The sequence below is a fragment of the Pteropus medius genome, unplaced genomic scaffold (genome assembly GCF_902729225.1).
Source record: "Pteropus medius unplaced genomic scaffold, Ma_sr-lr_union100, whole genome shotgun sequence".
Classification (NCBI taxonomy): domain Eukaryota; kingdom Metazoa; phylum Chordata; class Mammalia; order Chiroptera; family Pteropodidae; genus Pteropus; species Pteropus medius.
In genome coordinates this window covers 9,884,360-9,907,517 of record NW_024349804.1, presented here as the reverse complement: position 1 = coordinate 9,907,517, position 23,158 = coordinate 9,884,360, and the positions used below count along the sequence as shown (strand labels likewise).

The 23,158-nt window shown below is 43.1% G+C and overlaps 1 pseudogene; it reads right to left on the bottom strand.

Moving 5' to 3' along the window:
* Positions 1 to 18,767: 18,767 nt before the first annotated feature.
* LOC120582967 (uncharacterized) lies at positions 18,768 to 18,886 on the bottom strand (annotated as a pseudogene).
* Between the last annotated feature and the right edge of the window lie 4,272 nt (positions 18,887 to 23,158).

Genomic DNA, 23,158 nt, shown 5'->3' with positions numbered 1-23,158 from the left:
GGTCGAGCATCCCATTAGCAATGTGGAGGCCCTTGGAGAATGAAGCAAGCGCGATCTCTGCGGAGTAGTGGGGGTCATCGAAACGATGGGGTGAATTCGAGAGAGAATCAGAGAAAAGGTGTGAGACAGAGTGAATGTCGCCCATTCACGGAACATTTAACTATAAATGGGACAAAGACATGGGGTGTTTTGGAGGTTAAGCCGTGAAATCAAGCGAGGGTTTTATTCATAGAATGGAAAAGTATACCATATATAATTTTAATCAGACCGATCTAAAATAAAGAGGAAATTAATGCAGAAAAGAAAGGGAAAAATTGCTAGTTACGTTCTTGAGTAGACGAGACGAGATGATATTAACGTTGGATAATAGAGCACCTGGCTCACTGAACCTGGTCCCGGGGCAGTCAGAACTGAATTATTTAGAGCCCCTTCAGCAGATTAATGTAGGTCAATGATAAGAGATGATTCCTATCCACTTGTGATGTATATACAGGCTATTCAGGAATGTTTTTGCTGAATAAAGGGATGTATGGTTTCATTCGCCTAAGAGGATACAAGAAAAATATGTAGATGAATGACTCACTGGTATAAGGGAAACTCTTGGGCTTGGAGGCTTTGTTCTGGGTTGACTGTGATTATTAAATTAGGAAACTCTTCTTACGTTTTGAGCTGTAATCCGTTCATCTGTATTAGTTACCCACGGAGCCCAGTGCTTCCTTTATAGGCCTCGTGGTGGCACTTTTTATGATCTATGACAACTTCCGTGTGCTCTCCAGTATTGTCTGCTTCAGAAAAACCCTCTGCATGTCCCCAAACATTTTTCGTTTATTTTCATTTTTAGACTCTTCACAAATCTGGACATACTCCTCTGACCACTTGTCTGCCTGCCAACATCATTTTTGGTGTGTGATTCTTGGAGGTGACACAAGGATCCAGGCTTAATCTGAGCAGCTTTCATTAAGCGGAACTCCCTTTGCCTTTTTCCTGGTCACTTCATTGCCATGAATGTGGCCAAACGTTACATTAGGTCTCTTAGTAGCCATTTTAGGCTGACAGCTAGTATCACTCATCTTGGAGCCATCGCCTTATGTTGAGACAGAATTACCTAAGGCCTTGACCTGCATTATCTCATCTGACTCTCCCAATCACCCTGCAGAATATGTAAAGTTAATGTTTTCCAGAAGAGGAAACTAAGACTGAGCAAGTCCATGGGATGTGCTGAAATCCTACAGCTAGTAATCAACCTCAACCTAACATCCCAGGTCTGTCCAGAAACCTGGCTTTTGTCATTGCTCAAGGCTGCCCTCCAAACTGAATGATCGTAGGGTAGACATGGACAAGGCAAGCAGAGATGTCAAATACGGTTAGGGGAGACAAGCTAATTCTGCTTTATAGGAATTTGCTTATTCCAGAAATCCTCGGCAAGGAGCTCGTTACTTTTCGTTGGTGAATGGAGCCTTTTCTGCAGGAGTTTGAGCTGGACCAGGAAGTGGCTTCATTTAAGGGAAGTAGCTGGTGGGTTAGCTAGTTAGTCACTCGTTTCCTCCTACATCCCCAAGACAGAATCCCGGTTCCAACGAGCCGCCTTCCTGTCCAAGTGGGGGTGCCCGAGAAGGGAACTCAAGAGCTCTAAGTTGCTAGTCGTGGGAACGGTTTTGGCCTCAGATGTCTGTTCAAAGCCAGACTTTAAAATGATGTTTTTAGGATGTAGTTTTCTAAATTGGTAGGTGAACTTGATAGCACTGTAACCAGAGTATGAGTGAAAAAAATAGAATTAGCCAAGCAAGTTGTCACAGGATGCCTAAACAGAGGTGATGGCATCAGCGTAGGATTTTAACAGAGCCATCGTAATGGAGAAACTCTGTGAAACAAACCATTAAATATTTGAAGTTTCAACAATAATAATCGCTGTTATACCCAGTGGACCTCCTGGCAGCCACTCCAGCCTCAGCCTGGCACTAACCCTGAATATCTCCGGCAGCTTCCTTCACTTCTCACCCTTACTCTCGCCCACGAGCCTCATCGGGGCTGCGGCGAAGCTCAGGGCAGCGTTATAAAGACGACTCCAACTTACCCCGGGCATCAACACGGCCTTGTCAAAATGACTGCAGCACAACGTGACTGTGAGAGGTGACTACGGCTCAGTACAAACCCACGGGACAGAGCCTTTGCAGGTGGGTAGAGACCGCAAGGGAAGTTAAGGCACTCACTGGGGAAGCCTGGAAGCAAGTCGCCAGGCCCAGATCCCCAGACAAAAGCCAGAAGTGCAAGAGTCACAAGCAAAGCCACTTGGCAGGGAGAAGCTAGTATTGGGTTTAAATTCTGCCCGGCTTGCCCGCAGGACAGGTGGGAGAGGTAGACGCTCAGACAGAGGAGGAGGCGAAGGAAGAGTGTCTTCATATTTTTAGCCACCTGACTCCACTGATGCTGTTCAGACCTGTCCCCTGGATGCTGAATATTCCCCGGACGACTGCTGCTCGGGGCCAGCTCTGTGCTACGGCTGACAAAAACGCCCTTCGCTTCCACATCGATGCCAGCGAACTTCCACCGGAAGGCCCGGGCCCCGGCCTCGCGCCTGCCCTCCTGCCTGGCCTGCTCTGTCACCGCTGCCACAGAAGTCTGTCTCCGTCATGCGGTTCTGGGAGAGCCTGGATTCACGGCCCAAACCGGGGTTCTGGGTGGACCTGCGCAGTCCTTCCGTATGTACCGCTTCCCACACTAACTACACAGGTCGTCTGCCCTCGGTCTGCCTCAGTTTCTTACTCTTTAAGGTAAGAACTAGATGAGACCGTTCACGTTGGGGGCTTAAGGATAGCACGTGGCACGGAAAGCAGGTGTGACTTTCACAAAACATGTGTCCTTCGCCCTGAACTTGACCCCACCGCCCTTGTGCACTTCAATTTGCCCTCACTATACTTCGACGTGTCTCCTGGAAGCTGTCCCCATACTTGTCTGACAGGGTTAAGCGTATTTTAGTTGAACAGAGAGCAACCCTCCACTGACAGTTTCGTGTCTGGAACGGACTAGCTCTGCTTGGAGGAATTTGCTATGATTATGGGTAATTTTGTCTGTCTTAGTCTGCTCGGGCTGCCATGACAAAGTGCCCACAAACTGGGTGGCTTAACCAACAGAAATTTATTTCCTCACAATTGTGGAGACTAGAAGTCCAAGGTCAAGGAGCCGGCAGGTTTCCTCTGGGGCTCGGTTCTTACCTCGTAGATGACTGTCTTCTCACATGGTCGTCCCTCGGTGCATGTCTGGGTCCTGATCTCCTTTTCTTGTAAAGACACCGGTCATATTGGGTTAGGACCCACCCCAACCACCTTGTTTTTACTAAGGACCCTGTTTGATGACCCGACCTCTAAACATAGTCATGGTCTGATGTCCTGCTGCTCAGGACTTCAAAAAACGTGAATTTTCGATAGACACAGTTCAGCCCATGCCACAGACTGTTGCGAAAACGTACAAGACTAGAATTTCTTGCTGGAGCAGCAGTAAGAGCATCAGCAGCATCGTGATGTTCTCCCAGGAAGTGCAGGAAACGGGGGGACAGTGGTCCTACTGACATAGTGGACTGGAAATCGGACGGCCGAGTCATAGGAGGGCTTCGGACCTGGTCTTCTGAGGAAGCTTCTGAGTGTGGCGGGGAGACAGGGGCTCTCGACTCAGACACACGTGAACCGTGCCCTAGCTCTGCCACCAACTGAAAAGCGGCCCCAGTCCCCTCGCCTTTGTAAGACACCTTTCCTCTCCTGTAAAACGAGCTGATGCCGATACTTGCCCGACAGAACTGTCAGGAAGGCGAGATAGTATATTGGGACGTAGTTGTCATAATGCGGGACACATTCTATGTGCTTAATAAGTGAGAATTATGGGAATGGCTTTTTAATAATAAATTATTATTTTTATTACTTTAATTTAATAAACCTGTTATTATTTCACAGACTAGGAATGAGGAGCTTGTTCTTCTCCTCATCATACTCCACGTGCATATTTACCAGTGTGGTTCATACTGTTTGTGAAGGCTCACTTAGAAAACCGATGTCCCCAGGTGTGGTGGCACGGGCCATTGACTGCAGACTGAGAACCACGGTGCAAATCTACATCACGAAATTAGCAAAAGCCACTAGTCAGAGTCCACCCCCTCCCCAATTAAACATTTATCAGCACTTCACTCAGATGAGAAGTACGCCCAAGACTTCTCGCCCCACCTCTACCCAATGCTACAGGGCATTCTGAGTTCCGTAGGAGGCATCATCTTCCATCTCCCCAATCGCTCAGGGCCCTGTGAGCTTCTCTTCCTCTGGCCTTCTCTGACTTGCATGTTCTACTTGGATTCCAACTCTCCGAAAGCAATTTGGGATCAATGGTTGCACTGGGCGATCAGTCTTGGACACTCGTTTTGGCTTTAAGGAACGGCTAGGTGGCTTGCCCTTCACGGACTGTGAGAAAGTGATTGTTGGGGACTGAATGCTTGTGTCCATACCCCCCGGCCCATCTATATATTGACCTCTTTACTCACAGTGTTATAATATTTGAAGATGGGGCCTCTGGGAGGTGATTAGGGTTAGACAAGGCCATGGGGGTGGGTGCCTCGTGATGGGATTAGTGTCCTTGTAAGGAAAGGAAGAGAGACCAGAGATCTCTCTCTCTCTCTCTCTCTCTACCAAGTGGAGACTCAATCAGAAGGCAACTGTCTGCAAGCCAAAAGGAGGATCCTCACCAACAACGCAGCCATGATAGTACCCGGATGTCGAACTTCTCAGCCTCCAGGACTGAGGGAGCACACATTTCTGTTATTTAAGCTACCCGCTCTATGGTGTTTTGTTATAGCGGCCTGAGCTGACTAAGACAGTGATCTTTTGTCTCAGCCCATGTCTACGGGTCCGGGCCTCCAGTGTGTCAGCCAGGTGACTTAGTCTCTTAGGACAGAATTCAGGAAGGGAACAATTTCTCCCAATTCAAGGAAAGAACCACCACAGTAGCATGTGGTTTAGAGTAGAGATGGTTAGCAATGAACAAGTTTAGGATCTATTTTGAGGTTAGAATGAATAAGCTTTGCTGATGGCGTGGCATGGTCTGAGAGAGATGTGAATCCAAGCTTTGGCCTCAGTAAGTTTATGAAAGCAGTTTTGCCATGGACTGAGCTGGGGAATATGGGAGAATGATCAGGCTTTGGAGGGACGAGTCTAGAGACATATTTGAAGCATGCTATGAGAGAGCTGCTCATGAGACGTTAAGGAGTTGGGTGTCTGAACGTGGATTGCAGCCTCTCTCCAAACCCTCAAGTCCCATCGACAGCAGTCGAGGATACGGGGAGCTCAGTCTTACCAGGGTGTCAGTTTTGAGGATGTGTGTGTTTCTCAAGGGAAGAGGAAAGGAAATAGGTTCAGAGGGGTACAAGGGCGTGAGTGGATGAGGGGTTGATATTAGTGAGACGGTAACAGGATGAAGAGTTTGGTCCTGAACTTGGGTTATCATTACTTTTTCTTAAAATCACACCATTCCTTAATTGATTAATTCAACAAATATTTACTGAGTACTCATTGTGTGTCGAAACCTAAGGATTTACATTTATAATCTTTGCTAAATTCTAGAATCTTTTTTTTTTACCATCGAAGAGTCTGCTGTAACAAAAGGTTATAATTTATAGACTATTTCTTCTTTTTATCAGGGAACCAATATTCAAATATGTATATTACAGGATTTATTTTTCTACAAAGGATAATTGCAGTTGTCCTGCCCAAAGTCAAATTCCTCCAATGCTAAAGAAGACACTATTTTTGAAGACAGAAGATTTATTAATCGAGGTCAGTTCAGTTTAGCCCACTGAACAGCGAGTATTTCGCAGAACTCCAAGCACTAGAGGACACATGCTTATGTCCCCAGCACTAATGCTGCATCGTGAACATCTGTGCTCTCTGTCGCTGGAGGCACTCAGGCTGCCCGAGACGGCGAACCTTGTCGTGTGAGTCTACATTCAGTTCATAAGGAATAAAAAGTGACCTTGTGATTCTAGAATTAGGACCGGGCCCATGGTTTTGCCATTCTCGAGATTGAGATATGGAGGTAGATCAGGGAAGGGTGAAGAAGACGGGTGTCACATAATGACATTTCAGGTTTAAGGTCCATTGGGGTAACCACATGGAAAGGTCTAGTTGTCAACTGGATACCCAATTCTCAAGTGTAAGGCAGGAGATCGGCAATGCCAGAAAGCAAGGGGTTTGCACAGAGGGAGCATGTGAAGGAACGAACGATGTGAGGGAGGGAATTCTGAGAACTGTCAACTTTTGGAGGAGGAGGAGCAGCGAGCATACCGTGGGAGACGATTGAGGCATTCGATGCCTTTTCTAGATCTTACGTAGTTACAACATGGTTTGAAACCAGTGTCATGAACCACTTTATGAATGAGAAAATATTGCCTCAGAAATCTCATGGGACTTGCCGGGGTCATAAAGCCACTAAACAGTAGACCTGGCATTTACCCCGCCCTCAACAACACGACCGCAATCTTTGTATTTCCACTGATCAAGCTGTTCCAACCCCAACACCAGCTCCCTCAGAAAGTTGTTTCTTATATTGATCTGAAAGCTGAATATCTCTCTCCTCTAGGAAGTTTTTTTTTTTTCTTTTTTTCTTTTCTCTCTTCAGACAGGAGGTGTTTTTTTTTTGTTTTTTTATTTTTTTTTCCAGAATGAGGTCTTTTATTTACCTTAGGAGTGGAGAATTCCTGAAGGTACAAAATGGGCCAGCGATGTAAATGAAGAGGCAGCACCTCCATAACACACGTGCTCGCTAGCTCCTCTCCACATGGCTTCAGCCCGCTTTCCTCGGATATCAATATTTCATGTGGTTAATTTCAGGTAGACATCACTCCCCTTCCAGCAGAAAGCCGTTGTGCCATCTGTCCCAATTATAGAGAAGAATGCCATGTGGTTGGAAATCGTGGATTTTGAATACGACAGATGTGTTCAAACTCAGTTCCTCCGCTAGTACCTGTGTTAACTTTGGGAAAATTTACAAACCTCACTAAAACTTATTTTCCTCATTCTGAAAATGGAGAAATAACCTATAACTAAAGTGTCCTTACATTAACAACAATGTTTGCCAAGCCACCGACCCAGGTCTGGCACAGAGGAGGCACTCAGAAAATACAATTCTATTTTTTAAAAAGCGAGTTGTATAAATATGAGAATCAGCAATTTCAGAGGTAGAAATGATCCATTTTCAGTTTTTCTTCTTAGAACTGAGGCTATAAGTGGCTAATGATAGGATGAAAACCCCGAATGAGTCCTAAACAGATGCTGCTACACTTTTCTTGATTCTGGTGGAGCTCTGAGATGCTGGAGCTCTGAGATGCGATGAGGCTTTGATGTAGGCAAATGAGGGGAAGTTACAGGAAATGAAACTGCATAACGTCTTCCAGAAACCACTTGCTTAAGGGAGACGCTGGCGCTCTTTCATATCGGTCAAGTGTGGGATTACAAGGTTAGTTAGAGTTATCTGTTATGTCACGAAAGCCATTCGGGGCACTGTAAAACTAAAAATTCTCTAAACACAAATTTATTGAGCACGCATTACTTTAATTAGCCTTTCACGAAATGGTAAAACTGGAATATCTTATAGAGATCATCTAAACATTTGCTAAGTTGGCCTCAATTGGGATACTCCTGACAATTTGGGAAAAATAATTCTTCATTATCCCAAAATACTCCTCATGTTGTAAGGATGTTTAACGTCTTTATCCTCCTCGGCCAAATGTCACTGTGACAATAAAAATGTCTCCCGGCTTTCTGCATGCCCCCTGGGGCTACCTATATGAGGGTCGAGGTCTCTGCGAACCTTCTTTTTCAGAAGAGGAAAGAAAGCACCTTATTCAAGTTCACACAAGTATTTTCTCTTGCTCTAAATTCTTTGACCAGGAAGCTTTTCAGTTCCACGGCTACATTGCTGTATTAGCAAGTACTTTGAATTAGTAAGTCCTTGGATCAAACCCAATTTCTCTTTGAGAATCAGAAGTTAGAATTGGAAAGAAACTTGGACTCCATCTGATCCAACCTCCTCATTCAGCCGATGAAAAAAAATGAAGCACAGGGAAGAAGATAAGTCGGTGGATTAAAGGCAGGCTCCAGAAGAATGGCAATAAATTGGGCTATTACCGATGGAAGGGATGCCTCCGTGGGGTCAGCTTATTGTAGAATGGTAATGTTACAGATGACATTGAGGTCGAAGAAAACAAGGTCCTGGGTGACCGTGTGATTTTATTCCGGAAGATAGGGGTGGTAAGAGTGACATTGCTGGGGACGTGGTCGGCATAGGGGCCATTTCGCATAGAAAGCGTAGTTGATCCCAAATTGATACCCAAATTCCAAAGACAGGAAGTTGAGGGCAGAGTCTCTGGTATTTAAATACGTATTTATTACTTGATATTAGCCATAGCAATTACGGTAGCTCTCATTTGTTGATACCTTCCTGTGTAGCAGGCACATTACCTTTCCTGGTTTGTGTACTCCTCACTCTATTTATGTTACAATTCCATTTTTAAAACGAGTAAACTGAGGTCCGGGCATTATCCAGAGTCACACAGATGGTGTTAGCAGAATTGGGATTCCATAAATATGCCTAGGATTATTTCCATATGTCACTCTCTGTAACACCTGTTGAGGATACACGGATAAACAAAAGACCCTTGATGTTGAGGACCTCAGCCCAGCAGGGAAGGCTGCTATGAAGCTGATGTTTTGAATGTAGACTGAGGGCTCTCTCTGGCTTCTGGGGCCTCAGAGTGGAGAGGCATCATCTATATTGGTTGGTGGCGGGAGGAGATTAAAGGAAAGTTTTTGTAGAGGACTTCTGCATTAGCTCAGACTTGAAGAATAAGTAGGAATTTGTTAGAGGGAGGAGGGATTAGGGTAGCGAGGACTTAGTGCAGGAAAAAAGTGAGAAATCCTTAGGATGCGCAAAGACCCAGAAGCCAGAAACCAGCCTTCTTCAGGGAACTACCAGTTTCATGCCTGAAACGTGAGCCACGTGTGTCTGGCGTAGGTGACTGCAGCGTCAACAGCCTTCTGGGAGAAAGGAGACACAGGCAGCATGGCTGAAGAGAAGGAGCCAAGGCTCCTAGGTTGGACACCTTGGCTGTGAACCCCCACAGGGTCCAGCTTCCCTTCGCTCTTTAGATGTCTGGGAGCTAGAGCACAGCACAGATGGGGGTGGGGAGGGGAGGGACTCAAAGCGGGGCGTTCTTTTGCCATAGTTCTCCTGACCCCTTCTTAATCTGGCAATTTCTGCTCTTTTAGAAGCGTTTCTCTTCCTCTGTTCTCCCTCACTTCCGCCCTTTATCTGACCACCTCGTTCCCATTCTTGAGCCCCTCTGAATGTTCCTTTGTCCATTCTGTCTTCCTGTTGGGATTTAATCAGGAGATCGGCCACTTCCTGAGTGTGTGATCCTGAGAACTTAATCTCCGGACCTCAGTTTCCTTAGGTGCAAACTGAGAAGTCTCCTTCACGGACTGTGGAGAAACACATTCCACAGATGTGAAAGCTTGGTGCGAACCGCAACGGGTCGCGCAAGAATCCGTTGTCATCGATATCCTCATCCTGAATTTATCGTTAAGGATAAGGATATATCTGAGAGTCCCTGAGTTTTTGTGGCTTCCTGTGTGTAACTGTGGAAAAAAAAAATAGTTATTTGCATTTAAATACAAGTCTAAATCCCTCCAGTCCAAAAGTGGTAATAACTACCCCAAATGAATTATACATTTTCTAATTTTAAAAGGCCGTTTTATGGAAATGAGGTTATTTGTGCTGCATGGTATGTTCTTGTTGTATCGATGTGAATGCCAAAGTGTGTGATTCCTCCAGACGCCGTCACCAACGCGAGGGACATTTAGGGCCTGGTTGGTATCACACTGAAACACTCTGTAAATACATTACCTGCAAAGCCCTCGTGAGGGGAGAGGAAACCACCATCGTGGGCATTTCATATTTTTTCAGCTAAGCTTGGTGACAATTTGCTCTGGTTCTGCAGCAAAGAGTGTGTGGTAAACTTGGAAGAAATGTGATCTCATTTTCAAAGATTCAGGGCGAGCTGATTTGTATGTGCCACCCAGTATAGTTTCGTGGATGTGAATCCTACGCCGTGTCTGGCGTCACCATTCTCTGAGTGTGTAAATGCAATTTACATGTTCGATTATGTCTATTCGAAGGGCCCTTTTTAATAAAGGTTACCATGTTCGTTGTGGGACAAGCCTCTTTTGCAGTCGTGGCAGGCAGGAATGGCTGTCGTGATTGGGGCATATGTGACTTTGAAGTCATATAAAAAATTTCCCTACAAAGCCTGCGCTTACTCCTTGGCCTGGATCATACACTCTGTGTTTGTGGGTTGGAGGAAGAGGGTAGGGTGGGAGCTGGGAGTAGTAGGAGTAGAGGGAAGGTTTCCTGAAAATGTTCTCATTATTCATTGATGAATAATGCCCTTTCAGATGTAGACTAATCCCAGGGGAGAAGAAAAGCCTACCCAAAATACAAAATGCTAATGATGCTTTTCCCATGAAGTGTAAATAAGCACAGATTTTTTTTTTTAGAAATAAAGAAAAAGGAGGGAAAAACAAAAACAACTTCCTCTGGGAATCAACTTAAAAAAATTTCTCCTGTGACTTTGTAGAAGTCATTTCACCTCTTGGGGTTTTACATTTATTAATAGTAAAATCAGGAGGTTATACTAGCGATGTTCAAATCATAGCAGTGGAACATTTTTCTTTTGAATGAGAAGTGAAACCCCAGTGAATAAAATGGGGAGAACTTCTATTTTACTAGTTAGTAACACTGATACAATAAAAATTATGTTTGCTTATTTTAAACTCAATCGTTGGGAACAAAGAAGTGATTCTAAGAGGATCAACAAATTTCTACCCCTTCAGACAAAAATTTTGTTAAAAACCAAGATGGATAACATGGCTCATGGCTGAAGTCAAAACGTCGCTTGTCATTCTCAGCCTAAATAAAAATCTTTGGACCCACACACTCAGGTGACTCGCAGAGAAGGAGTTGCCCAGGTCTATGCGACAAATAGCTACAATGATGTTCGGAAATGCCTCTGAAACTCGGGGAAAATCTGAAACTGGGAGGTTGTCCAAATGATCAGACCCTCATCTGGAAGGCACACTTTGGCCCCGGTCTAGGTGTGTTTGTGGCATGAGACAGGGAAGTCCTTCTTGCACAGGTAAAGAAAGTGAACATAGAGAATGAGAGGATGGCATGCTGGCCCTGAGGAGACAGGGCCTTCCTCGGTCCGCCTTCAGGCGTAGAGAAGCACATGCTCTCTGACGTGGTGCAGACAACGCGACCACTCTCCACAGGCACCAAGTTGCGCCTTTTCCTCTAACGCAAGCGGCCAGTACGGAGGACAGGAGGACCATGAGTACTCTTTCCAATGTCCCCGGAATCAGCAGAGTTGGGACATATCTGATATGAGGTGACGAATCATTTATTCTTCAAATCAAAACACTTTGGGAATGACCTGGAGCATCGTTGTTAGTACATCGAGGGCAACGAGTGAAAAATAGAACTGTTTTGAGCAAACCCGGATGCTGCCACCATAATCTGATATCTTTCACCCTCTCAAGAACCCTGTGCTCCCTCCAGCTATACCCTGAAATGACCTCTGTGTCTGTCCTCATGTTCCCCAGCACCTGCCAGTTCTTCGGGGAGGACGTCTTCCCGGCATCTCGCACAGTGACAAGGACAGACCCAGTGTTCAGTAAAGAGTTTTTGTACTGAACAGAACTGCTTCCTCATCTACAAAAACATGCTACCTTCCACCACTGCTTAACTGTGTGCCCGGGGCTTTGGTTTCTTATACGTAAAAATGAAAATTGTAACATGTCTGTTAAGAAAAACGATCAGGTCCATTTTGCAGTTCTCGAAGCTGACTACAGGTATGGCTGCTGTCTGTTCTCTCCTCCTTCCCCCTCTTCCTCCTCTTCTTCTCCTTCTCTTAATTCTTATTCTAAAACTTTAACAGTTGAGTTGGCCAGTGAATGATCTCATTGGAGCACTACGACAGTGATTCAGAAATCCACGCTACGCTTATAAAAATATTTGTGATTTGGAATTATGTGACCAAGATGTCATTTTTCAATCCTCACACACATTTTTTTCCCCTGCAATCCTTCTGGATTCTATGTTTCACTTTGAATACTAGTCTTCTGACATTAAGGCGCCCATGAGGGCATTTTATTCTTGGGAGAGACCTATGCCCTGACTGGCTCATAAATTAAAGGACTTCACTAGCCCACTAGGACTGTAAGTGCAGATAAACGGAAACCGTGTGAACACTGCCTTGCCCGGCCATGTCTCCTCTGAGATTCTAAGACCATCCTATCATTCAGAGTTCTTGGTTGCAGAAAACGAAATTCACTTTGGTTCGTTTAAATAACAAGATCGTCTGTAAAGGAATGTGGCTAGCTCACTGGACCGACGAGGAAGCTGAAGGGGACTCCAGACAGAGCTTCCCAGAGACTTTCTGGGGGATGAGCCACCGAGGAAAGGGCCCCACTTGCCTGAGCGAAGGAGCTGTCGGATCAAGAAGCTGCTGCCACACTCACTGGGGTGATGGAGAAGGAGATGAGGAAAGGAGGAAACGAAGGGTCGAGAAGAAATTCTACGTAGCAAAGGTGGTGGGATTTACATTCTGAGGACCCAACTATAAAAAAATATATAACTACACGTTATAAAAACGGTAACTACAGTTATCAGGTGCTCTGTGATACCTGTCTGCTGACACTTTTCACATTGCAGAGCTTCAGTTGAGGGCTCTTCCCATCAGCCGTCCTCTGCCCCTCTTACCTCGACCCTGAGCCCTGTGCCTGGTCCAGCTGCCTTTGCGCAGTCTGTAATCTCTCTCTCTCTCTCTCATATGTACCTTCGTTTTATAGCGCCTTTAAAAGGGTGAACTGAGTTATCATAAAAGGCTCCAGAGAAATCTAATCCTGGATGTAGCCGCATATCTAACTCTGTGCCATTTGCCTAGCTCATCACTCTATCAGGCTTACCATTCCTTACCCTGAATCCTTTGGAGATGCCAACAGTCATCCATCAAAGTGTCCTTTCCAGAACTCTACTGCAGACAAAGGAAAAGCAGCTGGCTATCCAGGGCATCTCGGATTACTTTTGCCACCAATTAACCTCATCAATTCGCCTTTGCTAGCCTAGCAATTTCAGGCTAAAATCAGGCTCCTTGAACTCTCTCTTTCCTTATAAGCCTTAATTCATAATCTCCCCCTAATTCTTTGGGCTTCTGATCTCAAGTCACTTATTGCTTACAACTGGGTGGCTCTCTTAGGACTGATTTTTGGTGCTGCTTCTCCAGCTCTGGCCTCCAAATCCCTTCTGGACCATGATTCATTTTTTTCACCAGTTGGTTGTGCTTTTTTACACCCTTGCAGCTTACTGGAGATGACTAGCTCACTTTGCCCAGTCTGTTCACTACACCTGAACTGAATTCCCCTCGATATCCATCTCCAAACCCAGATGTCTTCCTAGTAGATTTCTCGCCCATATGAGAAACTTTAGCAATGTTTCCTGCAGGCAGGGTTAACTTAAATGAGCTTTAAGACATCACTCAAATATCATCTTCTTGATGAGCCTACCCAGACTACCCTGTTTAAAACTGCAAAGACCTCCTCACCCCAGCAAATTCTGATCACCCTTATTCTGATCTAAAGTTTTTTTCTCCCATAGCATTTATTACCTTCTGATATATGATGTAAATGTATATATTTATTATGTCAATTTTTTTTTATCATCTGTACCCTGCTGGAAAGTAATGTCATGAGGGCAAGTGTCAGTCTTATATTCCAAGAACATATAATAATGCCTGATGCGTAACGAGCAGACGGTGTGTATTTGTTCAGGGACTGAATGGCAGACCTTGAGTTCTGGGCCATGTCGTCTTTGCTGAGCTAAATGGTGGCTTCTGCTTTTTCTTTGACGTTTGTGAGTCTCCATGCAGAAACTGATCCCCGTGAAGATGACTACGAAGCATGTGATAAAGTTTACGTCAAACTTTTCTGCTATACTGAGTAAAATAATGAATGCCTGAAATTCTCAAAGCCTATTGGAAGGAGCTTAAATTAAATAGTGGATGATTAACCAGATATAACTCATGTAGACTTGCTTATAAATGAACAAGAAAATTCTTTTCTGTAAGAATGGTGTCTTTTCCACTCTGAGATTTGACCCGCAGTAACATAGTTTCTCTGGTTAAGAAAACTTCAGATTCACATTAATATAATTTTATCATAAATTATCGTTTTTCTTTCCTTCCCTTCTTTCAAGTACAGACTTCATTTTATTTAGTTTGACTAAAGATTTCTTTTAAAAAATTTAAGAGCATATGACCAAAATAAAGGTCTTAAAATGGTAGCAAGAAGGTTAGCAAGCTGTTAATAAGAGAATGCATACTTAATTGTTGACAGTCTCCACTTTCCTACAGTGACATAGTAGAAAGAACAATGCATGTTATTCACTTCTTATTAATTGGGCAAGGTAATTAAACTATGTGAGACACAGGCTTCTCATCTGCAAAATGGGGGCAATAAGAGTCTATCGAGCTGCTGGGCGGGATCAGTGAGGATACAGGCACGAAGCTCCTGGTCTACCATCTGGTACAGAACGAATAGTTAAAAACGGAGCAAATACTGCTCCTGAATTTGAGTGTCAAATTCCTGTCAGTCAGTGTAACCGTCATCGTGTTTCTTATGAGTCTGACATACATGCTCGCTCTTCCCAGGATGTCTTCTTCCTCAATGTCATACAAAATCATGTGCACCTTAGTCATCCTAACCCGGCTTCCACCTCACTGTCCTTCCCCCTGTGACTCTCTGTCCACTTAAAATCTTCTTCCTTCCTCTTTTTTTTTTCTTTTTTTGGATTTTTTGAATGAGAAGTTGGAGGGTCGTGAGAGTAGAGAGGTGTTAATGGGAACATTGAAATCCCGTTGGTGCCTATCCAAGCTTAGCGGGATGGCATGCTGTGATCCTTTGGTGATGCCTGTCCTTGGCCTGTCATTTCGTGATGACTGGCATAGGTGATCCTTTGGTGATGCCTGTCACTGGCCTGGCCATAGGTCACAGGGGAACATGTTACAGGAATTTGGCCATTCTAGACTTGAGTGAGACAGTGGTAAGGGGAAGGGGGAGAGAGGTCAGAAAGAGAGCTTTCAGCTGAGGGGAGCTTAAAAACAACTGTGAAAAGTCAAGAGAGCATATTGTATTCAAAGTGATGAAGCAGCTGGGTTACAGAGAGGCTGTGCGCCGGGGAGAAGTTGATCACACACTCAGAGGAGGGGGAGGGGTAGATGTATGGGGCCTGAGAATATTAGATAAAGCTTATGATATTAGCTGAAAATAGGAAGGTTCACTTTTAAATCACTCTGTGAAAAGAATAAGAAGGTGGAGAAAGGCTCATCTTTTACTTTAGACAGTCTATAAAAGCTGAGAGGAGAGGAATGGGTATTGACAGAATTAATGAGTTCTCTCTCCACTAGGCCCTTAGCTCTTCGACTCAGACAAGCATTCTCATGTGTCCCAGGGAACGGAGGCCTGAGGAATGAGAATAGTCTCTGACCTTGTCAAAATGCATTTCTGTCCGAATCAGGGCCTGGCTATTTATCTTGTGAGATAATCTCTGTAGAGGGTGTGAGCACTTCATTCTTTGCGAAAGTTGGTGACTACATCTTTTCAAAGACAACTCCCCAAAGATGTCATTGTCTGAACCGAGAAAGAGTTGTTTTTATCCACAGGACTGTAAGTTCTGAGACTGTCCAGAAGAGTTTAGATAAATCTTCTCGATAGAGTATCAGAATCCTCTGTCAATTAAAATGATGACTTGTTCTCTTAAACCCACAAGCCTGTAAGCAAAGACTGGGTTCATTTTAATTCAACAAAACATTAACTCTCCTTTCCTGGTGTGAAAGTCACCTAGATTGTAGAATGCAGTAATAATAATTGTTCTTTCTTGCTTCAGACAGTAGCTTCTTTTTAATTTTTAGATGCATACCACAGATATCTATTGAGGCCTTAGCATACATGTTTTTTTAAAAAAAAATGAAAGAAGCCACTCTGAGATACTAGAGTTAATATTCCCATTTTACAGACAAAGACTGGACCTCTGGAGTTGTTCTATTTGTATCTCTAGAAATAAATATAAAATTAATGTTACTTAATTCTAATCTTTTTTTTTTTTTTATACTTCATCCTAATCTTATTTTCTTGTTTTATACTTTGGAATAAATGTCTCTATTCCTGTTCTCAGAACACATTTGGGGACCGACTTTCCTTCTCTCTTTAGCAAACCTTGTTCTTGATGCCTGAAACACTCTGTCTTTCTACATCTTGCTCATATGCCAAGGGCAACCTGGGTGGCCAACCTACAAACACTGTCTTGGTATAATCAAGAGGACACTATCTCCTTCACCTCCGACTCTTCACACTGGAGACCTGCTGTTTCCTGTCTCTCATGTATAATGATTTCCATATGTGCACAGTTGTTGTCTGCCCAGATAGGGACCACGCAACACCTACTATAATGGGTTAGACCGCATCTCCTCCCCAATCCCAAATTCCTGTGTTGAAGTCTTAACTCCAGTCCCTTAGAATGCAACCTCATTTGAAAGTAGGGTTATTGAAGTAATTAGCTAAGTTAAGACGAGGCCACGTTGCAGTAGGGTGAAACCTTAATCCAGTGGAGTGATTGGTGTTCTTATAAAAAAGAGGAAGCTTGGAAACAGATGTGCACATAAGAATGTCATTTGAACTTGAAGGCAGAGATCAGGGTGATGGGTCTATGACGTAGGCAGTATCAAAGACTGCCAGCAACGCATCAGAAACTAGGAGAAGGGGATGGAGCTATTTCCCCCTCATGGTCCACGGAAGGAATCAACCTACTAGCACCTGGTTTCAAATGTCTAGCCTCCAGAACTGGAAGACAATACATTTCTACTGTTTAAGCCCTTCGGTGAGTGGCACTTTATGACTCGGCCCTAGCAAATGAATAGATGTGTCATCAATGTCTTACAAATTATGATTTAGTTTGATATTGGGATTCAGGAAAACTGAGTATTCTGACACAATCTGTGACACGGGTCAGCTATATGTCACCTCATCTTTCTGAACCTTAATATTATCACCTTAAAATTATAACAGTAACGGTGCCTCCTCTCTTCTCTTTACTCTTGGTGAGAATTGAATATAATCATACATGTAAAGGTATTTTTTTAAGCTGTAAAGCACCTGACAAATGTTGGCTATGACTATTTTTGTAGCTAGTCAATGAATCTCTGTTGATGGGATGAATAAAGGGAAATTAAATATGCCCGGTGTGAAATACATTTAGGTTCTATCCTTAATGATGACCCAAAAAACACTAATCCTGAAAAGAACCTCTACCTAGTGAAAGCAGGTTTATGCAGATATTCACAGATACCACGTCTAAAATGGCTCAAGGCTTTACTCTTTTAGGTCACATGCTCTAAAAGCCACTGCTCTTAGCTCTGTCCTCTGATCAGCAGCATCTGTGTCATCAGGGCACTGGCTGAAAATGCAGAATCCCAGGTCCCACCCCAGACTTGCTGAATCAGAGTGTGTGCTTAACAAGATCTCAGGATCTCCAGGTGATTTGTATGCATGTCCAACCTTGGGAATTGCCCTAAAATCCATCTCCTAGGAAATCCAAATTCCTAAACCATAAAAAGATTGTAGTAATTAGTAAAATCTTTCAACCACAACATGCAATATTGGAAAAAGCCCAAGCTTTGGAGTTTGGCAGATCTGATTCTTAATCTCACATGGAGCATGTAGTTCCTTAACATGACATGACCCTAATGAGATGATTTACCTTGTGATGCCTCAGTCTCCCAGCCTGTAAAAGGGAGACGATAGTATTTGAGGTACATGGTTCCAGAGGAAGACTAGAGATAATGTCCGTAAACCAACAGGCATATATTAGGCACTCAAAAAAATGCCTGGAATGTTGTATTGCTAACAGGTGCCCATTCTAGTCCTCCATCTCTACTTTTCCAAGAGGGTCAGGGATCTCGGAAGTTGCCAAGGACTTTTCTTTGTAAGTTTCCCCTGGGGGGAGATTCTTTATGACCTAGAGGGATTTGGTGCTCCCTGTGACTGTGCCAATATCCTCAAGAGGAAACCTCTGAGTTTTCCTGTGCCGCCAGCCTTTGGAGAGATGCAGCCATTCTTGAGACCTGGCATATGGTGCACCAACACATCTTCTGTTTCAGATGCTATGTCCCATCCCACCCAAACCCCCACCCCCTGGTCCTCCAGCAGAAGGCAACACTCACACAGAGCTCTCCATGGTAGACACCTCTTCTCCACGTGACCGGTTCATTCCTACAGGGCTTGTTGTCACTTGATTCTATTATTTTGATCTTTCGAGCATCCTAGAAAAGTCGATACATTCTCTGGGGGCAGCTATCAGAGCATTGGTAATGAGCTGTACAAGAGGCTCTGCCATCGGGGTAAACTCTGGGAGAAATAGAGGCACTTTGTTCCCAAAGCTCACATGGTGGGATCCCTTTGCTTGTAAAATGTTAATTTTTTTTTTTTAGGCTTGTAAAATGTTAATTTTTTTTTTTTAGGCTTGTAAAATGTTAAATTTTTTTTTTTTTTTAGGTGTGGCAACCCTTGGTTGACCTCACAGATTGCAAGGACCTTGTCAGCTTACAATCCCTTATTTTTTATTTTTTATGCCTGTAGCACCTGGTCTTCCTACGTGGTCTCCCATCCAAGTACTAACCAGGCCCGACCCTCCTTAGCTTCTGAGATCAGATGGAATCGGGCTTGTTCCGGGTAGCATGGCCGTAGACAAAATGTTAATATTTTGCTTCGTGCTTGGCTCCGGGGGTCACTGCCAATATTAAGAAAGTTTGAGGGGAGTTTGCTGTCCGTTTTGTGAAAACTGTTTGGAGCCAGTCCAGATGTGTGACTCGGAGCTTCTCCGGAAGCTCTGTTTATTTAACTGCAGCAACTCCATAGAAGCTAAGACATGCATATTTGGAGAGAATGACGGTTTGCTTTCTTGTCCTCTGTCAGATGACAATATCGTGTGGCACGTGGATGAGGATGGCAGTGAGGATTACTGCCTCTCCCAACTGCACAGAGACTCCCACACCACATGGAACCCCTCCTTAAAGTCTGGTAGCTCCACCTACGTTTCCCATGTAAGGATTTTCAGTTTTTCAGAGGCATCCGTCTATTCTATCCTGCCATTTTCAAGATTTGGCAATTCTCTGTTTATCCTTTTTTTTTTTCCTAAAGGTAGCCTCTGGATTTACTGGCTCTCATGTAAAGAAATGTATTTATATACGTTAGTGGTAAATAGATACATTTATTTATTGAGTACTTATTTAGTATCTACATAGTATAATTATATATTTTTTCTGTAGTGCATAAATATTGCACCCAATATTTATAGTTTATAATACAGATATAATGTATAAGTACAAATATTTATTCTATGATATGTAAATAAATAATAAAAATTATACACGCATTATATATAATGTACAAATGTATTACTGACTCATACATTATAGAATAACATATATAGCAACTGACACACTCTATGGCAAATGCTTGGTTTTCCTTTTTTTTCTAATCCATCCCTACTTCATAGAGATATTTTAACAAATTCTTCACATAGGGCAACTATTATTTTCACTATATTTGGGGAAATGGTCGGATATGGGGAAAGTAATTGAGTGAAGGAAGGGAAGGAAGGCTGGATTGGGGGTGCTGAGAGAAAAAAAAACAATAGTTATAATCTCCAAAGAGAAGAGATGATTCTTGAGCAGAGTGGGAGGAGGGAGCAGAATGAACCGCAGCTTTTTTTCCTTTTTAATTATTAAGAAGTACCATTCGATAACGAAGCAGAAGAGCCAAATGCTGTCACAACTGAAAACAGGCAGTTGGTCTAGTTACCACTCATTGTGACAGAGGCAATGCGAGGCAGCTATTAAAATACGAAGTGTAACGTTAATAATAATGATCTATGCATTTGTAAGGTCCTTTGGCAACTAAAAACTAACCTCAGACAGATATGTCTGCAAATTGCTTGAAAATGCATCCGCAAGTAAGATGGATTGGTGAATAGAGTGATAGATAGATGGTGTATATAATTAAGGAAGTTAGTAACGTGCTAATAGTGGACTTCACTAGGCGGATACATGGGTCTCTACTATAAATCTCTTTCAGCTTTGCTGTATGGTTGAAAATTTTATCACAAAACGTTGAAAGAAGAGACTTCACTGACTTGACCTCTGCTGTCTTGAGAGCTAGTTATTATCTTCTGCATTTTCTTCCAGAGGAAACTGAGTCTCAGATAAGTGGCGTGTGTGGTAATTGGTGTGGCAAATCTATGGAGACGATGCGCTTAGGAGGACGAGGTGGCATCCTAACTCCGGTTTCCAGCGCAAGCTCCAAAACAGTCGGATTGCTGGAGAGGAACAAGTTCAGGCTTCGAAACTGATCTAATCCTGTCTTTCCACGTTCTGCATGAATTTGAAAAGTGCCATTTCCTGTACTCTGAGCTGCCATTTTCTATCAAACAATCGAATAATGCCTGTCTCATAAGGTTGCTTGTGAACACTAAACAAGATAATCTCCGTAAGTCGAGGTAAGCACATACTACTTTAAAAATCACGTGCGTATCTGGTCTCTCCATTCTCAAAGTCAAAGTTGCCCAAGGCATGAAGAAATGAAGATAATTTAGGAAAAGAGAATTAAGATGCTAATAGTCTTGGCAAATCATTTGACTTTTCGTCCAAAAAGGCAAATATTGATTTCCCTTTATTTCTAAGGCCGTTCATTCTACAGGTATGGGACCCCTTTGTTTTTAGATTTTATGGTTTGATAGAACGACTAATCATGCTTTTTTGTTTTTTTTTTTTTTGCATTTTAACCTTTTTAGTTGCATTTGCATTATCTCTGCTCTCCAGATCTATGTGTTTAGAACTTTACAATTAAGTACCAACAGCAGGTTTCTCTTCCTCTGTTTTCATTTCTGTTTAATTTCTTCTCCACGATTTTTAATAAAAATGTTAATTAAGATCCAACCCAAAGGTGACCTCGTGTTGCTTTATCACTCGGCACGCTAAGCTCCTTTCTGACTTGTCCTCCAAACACACTCCCTATAGCTGAACGTGATGGAACTTCCAGTTTTCATCAAGGATTTTGTTTCACCTCTTAGTCAGGTCTTGGTTCGAACGACTTGAATTTTATTTATGGCAAATGGGAAAAGAAATCTGTCCTAAATTTGCAACGCTGGCTCGAATTGCTGATGTAAATAATCTAACACTGCATCATCTGTTAAATTGCCTTCCTCTGCTAAACAGGCAGCCTATATCTGCTTCTCTCCACGACTGGTCGCCCCTTTTATTTCTCAGCCGCCATGATCTTCGCCTCCACAGTTCATCCTCCCTGCTTCCCTGTCACCCTCAGGTCCCACTCACAGATTTTCGGCATGGGTCGGAATCATCTGGGGGAGCTGGACGAACAGATCTAAATCAGAAGTTCTCCATCGCGGCTGCACATTCAAATACCTTGGGTAAAGTGGGACCACCCAAGCCCCAGATGTTCTGATTGAATTTATCTGACTGGTGATTAATGCTTTGGTGATTTGAAAAGCTTTGTGGGTAGTTTTAATGCACTGGCGAGGTGGATAAGTTAGCGAATCAAATTTCTTAGAAGGGGTTGGGGACGGTCTAGGGAACATCATTTCTAACAAGCATCCCTCCCAAGTGTTCGTATGTCTAAAACAATATGAGACCAACTGGCCTTGGTTATTATGTCTGGAATGAGGGAAGAAGAGTATCTACATGATTGCACTGTTGCGAGGATTCGTTTGTTTAAAAGTGTATGCCAGGAACTTAGAACATGTTTTAATTGTAACCCTTATTACTGTTATAACCGCTTCATCTCTTATGATTTAAAACCTTTTTATTTATCTGGGGAAAATATTCTCAGAGGTATTAATCGACCCAAGCTTATAACTAGTCGGTGGCATAACAAACGCGTGAAATTAGGACTCCTCTCATATAATCCACTTCTTATTCTCATCACGCTATGCCATTTATTTGCTTTAAGTAGTAAGTTGCTGTATAAAGCAACCCACTGACACTGGCTATTATGAGAAACTGTAAGAAATAAGGACATTTCAATAACAGAGTCACATCTTTCATGACTCTATGCTTTAGTTCATGCTATGTCTGGTATGGCTTTCAGTGTTTAGTAAAAGTTTTCTTTCGGGTTCATTTCAAATGTCATTTTCCATATGGCCTCATTTCTGGTGTTCCAGCTAACTTTTTTCCCACTATGATCCCTGTTAAGGCGCTTACGAACGTGCATTGCGTATTCTATCTCCCCTACTTCCCTCTGCTGGAAGAGGCCTTTTTAAATGAAATTTATTTGTTGATAATTCGAAACATTTATTGGCACTGTGCCCAAAACATAGTAGGTAGGTAATTAGCACATTTTTGTTGAATGAATGAATGCATAAATAGATAAATGGCTGGTTGGATAAACATGAGTAAACAATAGAATATGATTTAGTTCCTGGGTTTGGTCTTTAGTTTTACAAGCTCAGTCATCTGAAGTCATAAAGTAGAGAGACTTTCAGAGATACAAATTACACTTAAAAATCGTATTGGCCCATGGTTTATCCGGCCACTAATTCTTTGACTTTAAGGCATAAAAAGGCATTCACTCAGAATTTCTGAGGACAGTCACTATCAAGCAGAATTGAGATTTTAGGAAAGTTGCGTGGTGCTCTTTGAGGCTCATTTAGAAAATGACGTTAATGGAATAGATCAGTGTTTTTCAAATTGTAACATTATTTTTTACTGGAAAAAAAAAATAATGATGGACTTTTTGGACCATAGAAGAAATCACTAATGCACATAATTTTTAAATCTGAATTCCTCCCCGCCCTCCCATAAAGAAAAGAAAGGACTTGAGAACATAAGCAAAACAGGTTCCAGATTTCTTGTTTTTCTCTCCGCCCACGCACCACACCACGGACAAAGGGCCCAAGCCTTGGGCAAAGAGTTGCAAACATCCAATGGGCGTGAGAAAACCGGACA